At 39.7% G+C, this 14936-nt stretch overlaps 1 protein-coding gene across 3 annotated transcripts in view; it reads right to left on the bottom strand.

Moving 5' to 3' along the window:
- pias2 (protein inhibitor of activated STAT, 2) overlaps positions 1-14936 on the bottom strand; it is a 59723-nt gene that overhangs the window by 29088 nt on the left and 15699 nt on the right. The window lies entirely within an intron of this gene.

Below are 14936 nucleotides of genomic sequence, written 5' to 3'. Positions count from 1 at the left end.
TAAATGGCAAGTAAAAAGTCACATGACATTAATCTGCATTCAAATTGTTGGTTAATCTTTTTTTCTTGCTCTGCTCTCAGTGGAGGACGCACGCGTTTTCTCACCCTCCCTCTTGCCTGCTTCTGCATCTGCGTTTGTCTGTGTTTTTCTCAGAGCCTCACTTTACATATCTTCCAAACTTACAAATTATGGATTTGGTCAGCTGGTCTCCCAACACAATTGATCAAATTTTTTCCACGGGAAGACAGGGTAAAGAAAGAACCCTCTTGCCCTGCCGGTACGTTCTTTTCTGGATACACAATGGATTCCTTGCAACAATGGAAGCTTGTGTGCTTGACTACAATGTCGATTGAGAACGCAGAAGACGTATATATATTTGGATTTTTGATAACAGGTTTTCTGCTTTTTGGAGCCGGCATTGGTTACCTGACTTATCAAGTGAGTAGCAAAACGTGGGCAGCTGTTCATAGCATCCCAAAGCTGCTTGCGATGTAGGATGGAATCTACAAAGCGATCATTGCTCAGACTGAATTGTTAAGAGAGGTAAGCCGCAAGCTGGATACGGTTCTTGAACAGAATTGTAGCCTGGAAGAGGCTTTTGGACTCAGAAGTGAAAGGATTTAATTGTGGAGAAGGTTGTTCGCTCTAGAACTGCGGAAAGTCCCAGAAATTTGGATATTTGGATTTGCAATTGAGAGATAACAGTAAAAACTCTTGAAGTGCTTGGAAATCCACACAACTGCTTGAACCAGAACACTTATTGTTTTTCTAAATCTGGTGCCCCAACATGGCCGTGGCAATTTCTGCTAAGTGGCTATCGACAAAATATCTCCTGGATGTTATGTAAACATGGCGCTCTTTCCCAGCACCCCCGAACAGCTGTGACCCAGATAAGACTTTGCGGCCGATTGAGAAAACTTCCATGTCTCTCCTCAAGGACAATGGCGCTCTGTCAATGTTGACAGTCAAATTCTTGCACATACAATCACAGTTATATATTAGCACCCCCAGGATTCCACCGCACTCTTGCAAAATCTTTTTCTTCTTGTGTGTTGCTTAGTCCTGCACCCAATTGCGTAATTTAATTACTTTTTCATAGATTTTTAGTTTTATCAGGATTACCAGCGAAAACCAAACATTATTAGTAATAATAATTAGTAATAATATAGCTGCTCTTACACCAATGACCCAGCTTTCTTAGTTAGACTACAATGGACTGTTATGACTTAGTTCAACTTCAGCAACAGTAAAAGCAATATATTATTAGCACCTGAAAATGTGGGCAGCACTGTTGCAAGAATGTCCTGGGTTCGATTCAGAGCCGGGGGTCTTTCTGCAAGGAGTTTGCATGTTCTTCCCGTGCATGCGTGGGTTCTCACCGGGTACTCCGGCTTCCTCCGACAGTCCAAAGACATGCCTGCTGGTTAATTGGTAACTCTAAATTGCCCTTAAGTGTATGAATGAGTCTGTGCGTGGTTGTTTGTGTGTTGCCCTGCGATGGACTGGCGACTTGTCCAGGGTGTACCCTGCCTCTCGCCCATAGACTGCTGGAGATAGGCACCAGCTCCCCCGCGACCCACTATGGAATAAGCGGTAGAAACTGACTGACTGACTGACCTGAAAATGTGGATTAAAGCTGTTTTGTACCAGTGACTCCGCTTCCCCAGTTAGAATTCAGTGGAATGATGAGACTATCAATATTATCAGGGTCTTCTTTTAGCATAAGATTTATTATTATATAGCTTTATTATTAAGAGTGGCTTGGAACCAATTTCTACCAGTAAACCTGGAAGGAGTATTAATTATTATTACTCAATTACTTAATCTTAATTCTGTTCTTTGCCTAAATGTAAGTATATGGACAGATGACTTGAGTTGAAGAACATAAATTGTGATGGGGCCTGACACTTTGTGAATATTTGTAATTCTGTGACAGAGCGATGCCCAGTGTGTGTCAGGTTTCAGCATAAAAGCTGGACACACTTTAACACTGAGTTTGTATCTGTCTCCATGTCAGTGCCAAGCGTCAATCAGGCTTTTCATGAAATTCCTTCTGTCTGATATACAATCTTGTGTGGGCCAAAGATGATCTGTATATAAATGTCTGAGTCTGTGCTAATCTGATCAGCTGTTCATAAGTCACTATCCACTGGTTTTCCAGGGTTTGTTCTTGAAAGCAAAGAAATGCACTTAAATTTGTTTTTTTTATGAATTTGTCCCATGATATTACTTTTAACATCGTTGTGCAAAATTGATTATGACGGACAAATAAATGCTGGTTATTGTTTTCCAGGGTCAAAAAGGTAGACACAATTTAGTTAATTTGGGGAAGTCTGACAAGATATTTACAGCGACTTGCCAAAGCATTCACCCGCCTTGGCATTAAAATGGACTGTTTGAGAGTTTGCACCATTAAATTTACAGAACATTGTGAATCAAACAACAAAAAACAGAAAACATCACTGTGCATAACTGTTCACCTTAAGTGTGCCACCTTTTGTGGCAATTAAAGCTGCAAGTCGCTTCAGATACACTTATATTAGCTGTCCACATCTTGCCACTGGGATTTTTGCCCATTCCTCATGGCAAAACTGCTCTACCTTCTTCATGTTGGACGGTTGTCACTTGTTAACAACGATCACCAAGTCTAGCCTCAAATTCTCAATTGGGTTGAGGTCTGGACTTTGGTCAGGCCATTCTAACACATTTAAATGTTTCCTCTTAAACCACTGGAGTTTTGCTATACAAGTATGGTTCAAGATACCGTCCAGCTGGAAGGTGAACCCTCGTCCCAGTCGAGTCACAGGCAAAGAAAATCTATGTATTTAGCACCATCTTTTCCAAGACTTGAACCAATTTCCCAGTCCCTGCTGCATAAAAACATCCCCACAGCATGACGAAGCCACCACCATGTTTCACTGGGAATGGTGTTCTTCGGGTGATGGCAAGTGTTGGGTGTATGGCAAACATTGCATTTTCCTCGGTGACTGAAAACTTCAATTTTAGCAGGTTTTTGGCAAGATTGTTGTGGTACCATATACCACATCATTTGAAGATGATGGATTTACTGGTGGGACAGGGGAACGTCAATATCAATTTGGAGATTTTTTATAACCCCTCCCTAACTTGTACTTCACAACAACTTTGTTACTGACTTGCTTGAAATGCTTCTTGGTCTTCATGGTGTGATGCCTCTTGCTTACAGTGTTGCAGCCTCTGGAGCCTTTTAGGGGCTTCATAGCAGAGGGGGTGGGATACATATATACATAACAATTTTCAGTTTTCTTTTTTTGTTTATACATATTTTTCTCATTTCATTTCAGCAACTGAGACAATTTTGTGCAAATCTATTACATGAAAAAAGATATAAAACATTTAAATTAAAGGCTGGAATGTAACAAAAAAGGTAAAAAAAAAAAAAAGGTGCATATCTAAACAGGGCACTTTATCTGGTGTGGGAGTGAGAATATTTTTTTCCTCCGAAAAAAAACAAAACTATAGTTTTATTTTAAATGTAAGATCAAAACTAAAATCACCTAATGTTCTATTTTAAGCGTAAGATGGCAACAGTAATTATTAGGGGTGTAACGGTACACAAATTCATGGCTCGATACAAATTCGGGTTTTAACGTGACAGTGAGGTACCATTCCGATAAACTTCAGTCAAGAAAAATTTAAATATATATATTTTATACTTCATCAGCAGTAAACAAATAATCTTTTCCAATTTCTGAAATAAATTAGATTTTATTATGTTCTAAAACTTAAAAAAATGGAACGGATAAAACTGATATTTGGTTGGATTTTTTTCAATGAATCAAGTAGCATAAGCAGGCACAGCCAATGCATGCATAGATAGATTATACAGCTACATAACACTTGAAAACAGTTGATGATGTTTAGAAGTTTTTGAACAAAACATGTTTAAATCACTTTAGAGTTGTTTTCCAAATGCAGCAAGTGTAGCTGTTGGAAAAATCCCCTTCTTATCAACAGAGATTGCTCAACCTGCATTTTAAATTATGTACAGAGGTTGGGTTGACACTATGAGAATTGTGTATTGTTACACCCCTAGTAACTATAAATATTGAGGGACTTATTTTAAAAATATCAGTGAGCTTATTCTGAAAGGATAAAGTGGACCGATTTTCATTACTGGCTTAGTTGCAGAAGTACTGCATATCCTAATTCTGCAATAATCAGCTTTTTGAAATATGAGGGATTTTATTTTATACAGTATGTTTAGGTCTTATTTTGAAAGTCCAGCATAGCTGTTTTTTTCAGGAGTGGTTTTGTTCCATAAGTAACATGAAAACGACACCACATCTGTCTGAACCCCTTCCAGACAGATGTGGTGTCATTTTCATGTTACTAATGTAACATGAAAACGACACCACATCTGTCTGGAAGGGGTTCAGACAGATCACAAACTATAAACCCAAGGACCCCCAAACTCTATCAATGACTTTTGCCTTGCAAATGAGCTGAAACAGTTCTACTGCCGCTTTGAGAGTCAATCGGTCATCGTTCCCTGTGACTCCTCCACTCAGCCTCAGCCCCAGTCCACAATTTCCTTCCCTCTCTCCTCACAGTTAGACAGCTCCACTCACTCCACCCCTCGTCCCACCTCCATTTCAGAGATGATGTCAATAGACTAGTTTAAGAGACAGAAACCCTGCAAAGCAACTGGGCCAGACTGTCTCTCCCCATCCACCCCAAGCACTGTGCTGATCAGCTGTCTCTGGTGTTTACAGACTTTAATGTGCCAGCCTGCTTCAAAGCATCCACAATCACCCCTGTCCTCAAAAATCCAAGGATCACAGGACTAAATGACCTCACACCTGTCGTCCTGACCTCTGTGGTAACGAAATCCTTTGAGAGCCTTGTGTTGACCCACCTTTAACTGTCACGGACCCATTTCTGTATCCCTTTCAGTTTACCTACAGAGCCAACAGGTCTGTGGATGATGCAATAAACATGACCCTTCACTACATACCGCAGCACTTCCTATCAGAAAAGCCTGGGAGGGCTAACAAAGACAGTGACAAGGGCATTAACAAGAGAATGAGCAAATGTATGCCTTCATTTGGCCTGGTTTCCTTTCATATAGAGATTTTTCCTTGTCACGATGTTGTAACGGATTGTTTCAGGTGGAGTATTGAACTAATCGAGAAGGAAAAATGCACGAATAAAAAAGCATTCTATCGCGGTTTCTGTTGCTACTTTGATTTTTAAATGCATGTGTGCGCCTGCCCCTTCTCACTACACTAAGCAGACCAACTGGACATTTTTTAACTATTTCATCTTCAGATTTGCGTAATCACTTTGTTTTTCCCCTCATTCGTTTTCTACTCTAATATGCTGCTGCTGCCTTACATCCTCTTTTCCTGCTTTTGGTACGCTGCCCCAGCATACGCTGTGAAAGGGAACTGCCCCAGGGTCCAGATAAATGTAATCTATATCTGGCATTAAGGGAAAACTTACCATACACGACCCACAAAAAGTTATAAATATTTGGCTTTTAGGTGAAATTTATGGAAACATAAAATGTTCATGCTTCAGTGATATAATATCACAAAAGTAGGGAAGCACTGATTATTTTCCTCATCTCCTCTTCATGAGACTGTCTTCAGTCAGAGGCTTCTTCAGATCTGCATCTACAACGGCTCTTTGAAGAAACCTGAATATGAGCTACAACAACAATGAATTTCCCTTTGGGATGAATAAAGTGTTTTTGAATTTAATTTAATTGAATCTAGAACAATTTATTGAAATAAAAGCCAAATGCAGTGGTGGGCATATCACAACAAAAAACGTAAATGTTTTAATAACGTGTTGTGTCCTTTAGCATCAATTACTGCTTGACAACGTCTCCTGCTGTTCACAAGTCGACTTATTGTCTGCTGAGGCATAGCATCTCACTCTTCTCGAAGGGCGGTCCTCAGGTCATTGAGGTTCTGGGGCACAGAATTACGAGCCCCTAGACCGGGCAGGGGTAAACTGCAGCCCCGGGCCATATATGGCCCGTTTGGGTTTTTAATCCGGCCCGCCAAACATGAGTTTCTCTACTGTGTTGTGAAAAGAATTGCATTTGGAAAATGATTTGAACAATAAGCCTTGCATATCCATGCTTTACTATCTATTAAAGGACAGAACCTTATTTATGTTATGGCTTTTACATGTCATTTATATTAGTTCACATAAATACCACATCCATCCGTTCCTGGCTCGGCCCCTCTGTTACATTTTAGAACCCATTGTGGCCCACGAGTCAAAAAGTTTGCCCACCCTTGCTCTAGACCTTGACTCAGCTGATCCTATAGGTTTTCTGTGGGATTCCGGTCTGGGGAAAGTGCAGGCTACTCCGTTTGCAGTACTCCAGGTTTATAGCAGCCGTACCCTAATCATGCGACCTCGATGTGCTGGAGCATTATCATCCATGAAGATGATATTAGGCCTGTGTTGTTCATGCCTGGATTAATGATGTTATTCAGGTAGTGTGGGCTTGTCACTGTGTATGGCAGTTCTGTATGAACCAGACACACCTGTCTATGCTGTAACACCACCACCACCAAAGGCTCGTCTGATGCATAGCGCTCTTTTCTTTAGCATGTTGTCTTCCCCAGCATTGCCGGAGGCCATCATTTCTGCTCAACGTGGATCAACTTTAATCAGAAAACAGTACCAAGGTCCACTGGTCCCTCATCTAGTGCAAATGCTCCCTGGATGATGCCTGTGTCTGGTTATCTTTATTGGTCATTGCACATGTACATTACAATGAAATTTGTCCTCTGCATTTAACCCATCCTTTACAGGGAGCAGTAGGCTCTCTGGTCAAGTATCCTTTCAGGTCATCTAGCATGCAGACCATGCTGATATGAACAGTTTCAAATGGTCTAAAATGACACTTGGATGCCTGTCACCTCCCTTGAATGTACCTAGAGTTAAGTGGTATTCATCATCTGGTTCTGCAGGGCACTGTTTACAATGAAGTGGTCATCAATGTGGGATGTGACCAAAGGGTATCCACTTCTTTGCCTTTCTGTGACTCCTCAAGACTCTTTGAGGCAACCTGCTGATGACACTTTGTGATACTGTAAGCTCAGTGACCACTTCTGTCTGAGAACATTCTGTTTAAAGCCTTGAATGGCGAGGTACTGTTAGGTGTCTTCTTGGTCTCATGATGTCAAAATTTTAACAGCATTATTATGAGGACTGCTTAAATTCCAATTCTGATTGAACCAGGAAATTTATTGGTTCATGGATCAAACCTCATTGTGAATTTTGCCGTTAGGCTCCTTGTTAGATAACAGCAAGTGATGCTAAAAGAACTAAAACATTGAACAGTTGGACGTGCATTTAAAATTTTAGGGAATGTCACATTATGTTCAAGTGTAAAAGTTATAGTGCACTTTAGGTTCATTTTGAAATTTTACCCAATTGCCGAATATCCCTAACTTTTCCCAAATCTTATCTAGTTTTCCATACCCAATTCCCTTTCCAAGACCCAGGTTTACATTATCAATATTTACTTTACTAAGTTCTTGTAAATCATCATAGGTAAATAGGATTACGTGGTTTATTTGTTATAAAATCTCTAAGACTCTTGGGTGTTGCATTTTCAAAGTTATAAAGATGTGTACTTACAAACATTTTACCAGTAGGTATTTAAAGAAGCTGGTCTTTATCAAGTTGCTGGAATGAGGAAAACAAACAAATCCTAAACACAGCACAATCCCAAATCCTTCCATCGATCAAATAACCCATCCATAGTTGAAGGAGCATATGATGGGTTTGCACACAGTGCTAGTGTGAAGGATAGAGCCCTAAGTCTAAGAGGTTTACTTCCTCTACTTATCTTAGGCTTAACACAAATGTCCCTTTCTGTTCCAATGGAATTCATAATTTCAGATAAATGGAAGAATTATGGAATCTAGTTTTTTAAAGAACGCCTTTGTCTCTCTCAACAATTTAGGGAGACAACCCATCTCAACTGCATTTACCCTTTCTATCAGAAATATTGGAAGTGTTTTCCAAAACTCCAATTTCCTCTTTAACCTGTCTAATATATCCATAAAATTAGCTTCAAACAGGTGATTATACCTGCTTGCAATGGCTAATCCTAAATAAGTGAATTAATCCCAAGCCAATCTAAATGGGGTCTGTTGTAACACAGTTGGGTCTTCACGCTGCAAGGGACTGAGGGGGCATCCTTGTCTCATGTCCCTGTGCAAATTGAATTTATTCGAGATGGTCTGATTAGTAAGGATTTTGGCATTTGAGCATAACAGTTGAATCTATGACATAAAGAGCTACAAATTGAAACTTAGAGCGTGGAGATATGGCCATTCTAAGCAGCCTTATCGGCATCTAAACTCAAAATGAAGAAATCTTCTTTAAGATGTCTAAGCGAGTACATAATATTGAAGAGACTTCTGCAAATATGGAATGATGAGTGCCTGTTGGGTATGAACCCTGTCTGGTCAGGGTGTATTGATTTAGTCAGATGAGGACAAACTCTTGCCAAGTTTTAGACAAAGTCTTTGTTTTGTCTTTAACAATGACACTGGCCTGTAAGGCCAAACATGTTCCAAGTCCTTCCCCTTCTTGGGAATAAGTATTGTCGTAGCTTCATTTAATGTAGATGAAAATGTATTGACCTCAAAGGCCTTCTTATGGACCATGTCTAAATATGAAGCTATTATACAGGTCCTTCTCAAACTATTAGCATATTGTGATAAAGTTCATTACTTTCCATAATGTCATGATGAAAATTTAACATTCATATATTTTAGATTCATTGCACACTAACTGAAATATTTCAGGTCTTTTATTGTCTTAATACGGATGATTTTGGCATACAGCTCATGAAAACCCAAAATTCCTATCTCACAAAATTAGCATATCATTAAAAGGGTCTCTAAACGAGCTATGAACCTAATCATCTGAATCAACGAGTTAACTCTAAATACCTGCAAAAGATTCCTGAGGCCTTTAAAACTCCCAGCCTGGTTCATCACTCAAAACCCCAATCATGGGTAAGACTGCCGACCTGACTGCTGTCCAGAAGGCCACTATTGACACCCTCAAGCAAGAGGGTAAGACACAGAAAGAAATTTCTGAACGAATTGGCTGCTCCCAGAGTGCTGTATCAAGGCACCTCAGTGGGAAGGAAAAAGTGTGGCAGAAAACGCTGCACAACGAGAAGAGGTGACCGGACCCTGAGGAAGATTGTGGAGAAGGGCCGATTCCAGACCTTGGGGGACCTGCGGAAGCAGTGGACTGAGTCTGGAGTAGAAACATCCAGAGCCCAGGCGTGTGCAGGAAATGGGCTACAGGTGCCGCATTCCCCAGGTCAAGCCACTTTTGAACCAGAAACAGCGGCAGAACGCCTGACCTGGGCTACAGAGAAGCAGCACTGGACTGTTGCTCAGTGGTCCAAAGTACTTTTTTCGGATGAAAGCAAATTCTGCATGTCATTCGGAAATCAAGGTGCCAGAGTCTGGAGGAAGACTGGGGAGAAGGAAATGCCAAAATGCCAGAAGTCCAGTGTCAAGTACCCACAGTCAGTGATGGTCTGGGGTGCCGTGTTAGCTGCTGGTGTTGGTCCACTGTGTTTTATCAAGGGCAGGGTCAATGCAGCTAGCTATCAGGAGATTTTGGAGCACTTCATGCTTCCATCTGCTGAAAAGCTTTATGGAGATGAAGATTTCACTTTTCAGCACAACCTGGCACCTGCTCACAGTGCCAAAACCACTGGTAAATGGTTTACTGACCATGGTATCACTGTGCTCAATTGGCCTGCCAACTCTCCTGACCTGAACCCCATAGAGAATCTGTGGGATATTGTGAAGAGAACGTTGAGAGACTCAAGACCCAACACTCTGGATGAGCTAAAGGCCGCTATCGAAGCATCCTGGGCCTCCATAAGACCTCAGCAGTGCCACAGGCTGATTGACTCCATGCCACGCCGCATTGAAGCAGTCATTTCTGCCAAAGGATTCCTGACCAAGTATTGAGTGCATAACTGTACATGATTATTTGAAGGTTGACGTTTTTTGTATTAAAAACACTTTTCTTTTATTGGTCGGATGAAATATGCTAATTTTGTGAGATAGGAATTTTGGGTTTTCATGAGCTGTATGCCACAATCATCTGTATTAAGACAATAAAAGACCTGAAATATTTCAGTTAGTGTGCAATGAATCTAAAATATATGAATGTTAAATTTTCATCATTACATTATGGAAAATAATTAACTTTATCACAATATGCTAATATTTTTAGAAGGACCTGTAGTGTTAAATGTTTTATAGAACTCATGATCATTTCTAGATTTATTTGGCAGGGTAAAAGGCCCAAGGTTATATATAAAACCCTACAGCTCTCAAAAGAGGAGGAAGGCTTAGCCTTACCATACTTTAAAGGTTATTTTTATGCAGCTAGATGGAAAGACACTGAAATGTCGATAATGAGACACCCTTCAATTCATGCAATTTTTGCCCATAAACATTTTGATAAATATACTAAGGTGATTCAAATTTCATGGATCATAACTCAATTAAAATTACAGGGGGGGGAGTAAAAGAAAAATCTAAATAACACGATAAAATTCAGATAATTCAATAGTGTGAATTTGACCCTGGATTTAGACCTAATCATTTGGACAGCACATTTATACATTGGATTTCAATGCAATAGGTAAATTTAGGTTCTACTTAAAGAAAGGACATGGTTAAGTGGACATTAAGGGTTGAGATTTTGTTGTGTGCGTCCCTTAATGGTTTAGCAGCATTTTCCATGTCCCACCTTCGTTTCTCTTCTTCTAGTTGTAATCGCTCCGAATTGTTGTGTTTTTGTCTGCGAGGACTGAAAGGTGCTAACACATCCTCATACATATGCTCTCAATATCTCCCACAACACAGTCTGGGACGTGTCATCTTTATGATTTGTCTCAAGAAACAACTTAATCTGAGTTTCCAAATACTCACAAAATTCCTTCCTTAGAAGTTGGGGATCAAATCTTCCTACAAGGCCCTGCCACTCTCGCCAGCTCCAATGAAACAGAGACAGGACATTGGTCACAGAAGACAATATGATATTTGATATTATTGACACCCAACGTAAGTTTACCATCTAATAACAAAAAGAAAATTGATTTTAGTATATACGTAATGAACTAGGGAGTGAAACAAATAGTCTCTACTAGTTGCATTTAACATCTTCCACACATGAAATTTGGCATTTTTGATTCAGAAAATTAGAAGCATTAGACAGTGCCATTCCCTGAGTTGATGATCTGTCTAGTTATGTAGAGTGTGGATGAATTCATCCACAATAACCAGGACCCGTATTCACAAAGATTCTGAGAGTCCTCTCAGAGAGCTACTATCTCATCCTAACAATTCTTGACAAGGACTCCTAGCTTAAGAGTGATTCCATTTGCTGCTGAGAGTGACTCTGGACAAGGAGACAACAGAAATTCCTCTTAGTGAGGAGGTGTGATTGACCCCGTTGCTAGGTGTGAAATCTACGGCTTATCACACAGAAAGCCAAGGTACATTGGAGCATTTCCACCAGACATTGAAATTACTTCTACACGCCTAAGGCAGCGAGCTGGGGGATAGACTGGGAGAAAAAGTTGCCATGGTTGATGTTGGCTGCTCAGGAGGTCACTCAAGAGAGCACAGGCTTTGGTCTGAATGTGACTTGTGTTCATGCACACAGTTAAAAAGGTCCTTTTAGCAGCTGTGTAGATAATTGGAAGGAGTCAAAGCCTCCTAAAAACATGTTTGATTATGTGAATGGCTTTAGACATGGGCTGTATGTGGCGTGAAAGATGGCAAAAAAACTGCCACCCAAGAACAAATTAAGGCTTTGTTTGACTGTGGTGCTGAGGAACGTTCATTCTTGCTACGGGATTAGGTCTAAATTTCGAGTCTTATTATCACGTCTCTATTTCAGGGAAAGTTTTCAGGCCCTTACACAGTTTTAAAACACACCTCTGATCAGAACTACCTCATTTCTACAACTGAGCATAGGCAAAAAAAAGCAGTCAGGGTTGTAAATTTGTTAAAGTGTGCTTCTGGTTTTATGATCAAAATGTCACTAAAAATACACTACAAAAACTGCTGGAATTTTAAGATATCGGTGTTGTCAGGAGGGATCTAAAATAAAAAATCAACTTTTTTTGCAGATAAACTGTTTAAATTGGACCCTAGGTGTGCTTTCCTTATGTTACAATGCAATTCTTTTTTTACATTTCCATTTAAACTTGTTTAACCTCTTATTTCCCAAGAGGGTTTTGGGAAGTTTGTCCTCAAAATAACATGCCCAAATTTAATTGAGTTTTTCTCAGCAATTACAAACACCAAATAAATAACCTTGGTATGAAATTAAAGCCAACACTTAGGAGATTCCATCAGAAGTGTAAATATCACAGTAGCTGCTGTTGTTCCACAGACAATGAGGATGAAACACAGAGAGAAATGGGATTTGTTTTTTGCCCCTTGTTTTTTTTGTAAATTGTACAGTATATAAACCTTTTATAAATATCATGAATAAGTCTACAAACTTTTAAAAACCCTAAATCCACTTGTGCACATTACCTGTGAAAGATACATGTAGCTGAGGTAAACTAACGCAAAGTTACAGAGCTTTTAGTAAAGACATAGGCGTTTTGCCCATTGACACATAATGGCACTTTTGTTTTTGTTTTTAATTGCAGAACTTAATAAACTTTTTCTTATATGTCTAAAATAGTTTGTTTTAACAAATTCGTTTTTTAAATTACCTATATTTATTTTCCATTTTGTTTCCATTTTTAATAAAACATAGCTTTACGCAGAGCAATAACTCGAGTTTGGTTGGTCCAAATTTCACTTGGAAAGCACACTGGGAGATGCAGTTAGCAGGTAAAGATAAAAAAAACCCCCAAAAAAACAAAGGATTGTACATTTGGGAGACAAAATTACAAATGTAAGAAAGTTTTTAGATTATGTTTTTCAACCAAAGTGATAATTCTGGACTTCTTTTGCTGCTGGTTCAGTAAATACTGGGAGGATTGTGACAAAACTTATGTTTTCGGAATCTGTAAGGTCTCTGCTGTCTACAGATATGCAAAAGTCACAGTGCTTGTAGTTTTAACTGCATTTGGTGTTTGTAGGAGTGGTTTATATCAGTTTTTAGCCAAGAGTCTGACATTTTAAAGGACACCACATGTCTTTGTTTAAAATAATTCCTCCCCTGGTTCCAGTTCAGGGCTTAAGAGGTTAATTCTAGAACGCTTGTCAGAAAACTGTCTTAGTGCTGCCCTCTTTGGGTTTAACTGCAGTTAAATTTTTCTATTGGTTCAAACGGTACTGCTTGGTACATGTCTACATCACAGGCCTGCATTCGGTTATAAAAACATTTCACTTAGACATGTCCCCATTCTGTCCTCCACTGCCTCGGCAGCGCCGGCTTTGGGCATTGATGAGTCACCGCCTCAAACTGATAAGGTTCTGGCCCGTTGGGCCCCATAAGGCCTCCCTCAAACCTCTGATGACGAAGAAGAAGATCTATCCGTGGCGAAACTACCAGCATCACTCTGCTCACACCAAGGGGCCCCTCAGTGTCTCTTGGCACCGCCCACTTTGGTGGTATTTTTCAAAATTTGTCTGGGGGCGGGGTTATGATTTTATGAACATCGGGTTTAGTTCCACTTTAAGAGAATGATGACACAGTGAAAAAGAGAACGCTTTCCTTATTTTAACATGCTTTCATCCACTGTTTCCTTCTGAACTTTGTCTAGCTTAAAACAAAAACTTTTTAAAAAACAGTTAAATAAGCAGAAACAATAGCAGAAGAAGCACAACATGAAGTAGCAGAAGAAGAAACTTAGCTACAGACCAAATCCTAATAATCAGTAAGCAGCATATGTAGCAACATAGGGTGTATTCACACCAGGAAAGTCCTTTGGTCCGCTTGTTTGGTCCGGTATGTTTCCACATTGTACTTTTTGCAAGTGAACTACTACTTGTAAACGAAGCCACGTGGGTGACGATCATTGATCCTATTGGAGAGAAATGACGGGGGCAGGACAGAGCACAGACCTGGAAATTTAGGAAAACAGCTGTAGACGTGCTGCGTGCAGCACCTCTGTTCTGCATATTTGTCCCGTTATTTCAGCTGCAATATTATTGTGAGAGCGAAGAGCAACTCATTCAACAAAGATTTTGCAACGTTCTATTTATAAGTTTGGAACAGCATTGGAGCATGCGTGCTGAACGCCGAAGAAGACTGTGTGCTCTGCATACCCGGTCCCACATACCCGGTGTTGCAACAATCAGCTGGCCAGGTATGATTTGAGTATAACTTACACCGATACCCATTAGTAAGGTTCCCAACAATAGTATGGCCCAAATGGCCCAATAATAAGATTTTTCGGTTATTCCGAACCTTCGTAGACATCTAAATGTTAAGCAACTGCAAAGTTTGCAAAAATTGAGCTACTGGCTACTGTATGTGTAGCATCTGCTAGTTTTCATTTCCAAGTTCAATATTTGTCCACACAGAAATGTCATAAATAAAACAAATGTTCATTTATATTTAGAGCATATTTCAAAGTGGTCAGGCTTTAAATATGAACAACATTAAAAGTAGTTACTGTCAGAAACTTGTCATCTGTTTGATAATTTGAGTGACCTGTATTCCTGTAAACCCTAAGACATGCATAAACATGAATCTGTGGTATCAGCCAAAACCCCCCAAAAATAAGATGGCTATACTTAAAATGATAAACAAAATATGAAGTACTAGATGATGAAAAAAGCCTATGTACCACGTGTCATTTATTTAACGAACCAATTAAAAACAATTGACTCCTTTAGTTATTATAGAAATTTAAATGGTTACTATGTAGAGAGTGAAAAGGAAGAAGGTGTCTGGGAAAAAAT

Source organism: Girardinichthys multiradiatus, chromosome 12 (genome assembly GCF_021462225.1).
Source record: "Girardinichthys multiradiatus isolate DD_20200921_A chromosome 12, DD_fGirMul_XY1, whole genome shotgun sequence".
In the NCBI taxonomy this organism is placed as follows: domain Eukaryota; kingdom Metazoa; phylum Chordata; class Actinopteri; order Cyprinodontiformes; family Goodeidae; genus Girardinichthys; species Girardinichthys multiradiatus.
This window is presented reverse-complemented; position numbering and strand designations above follow the sequence as displayed.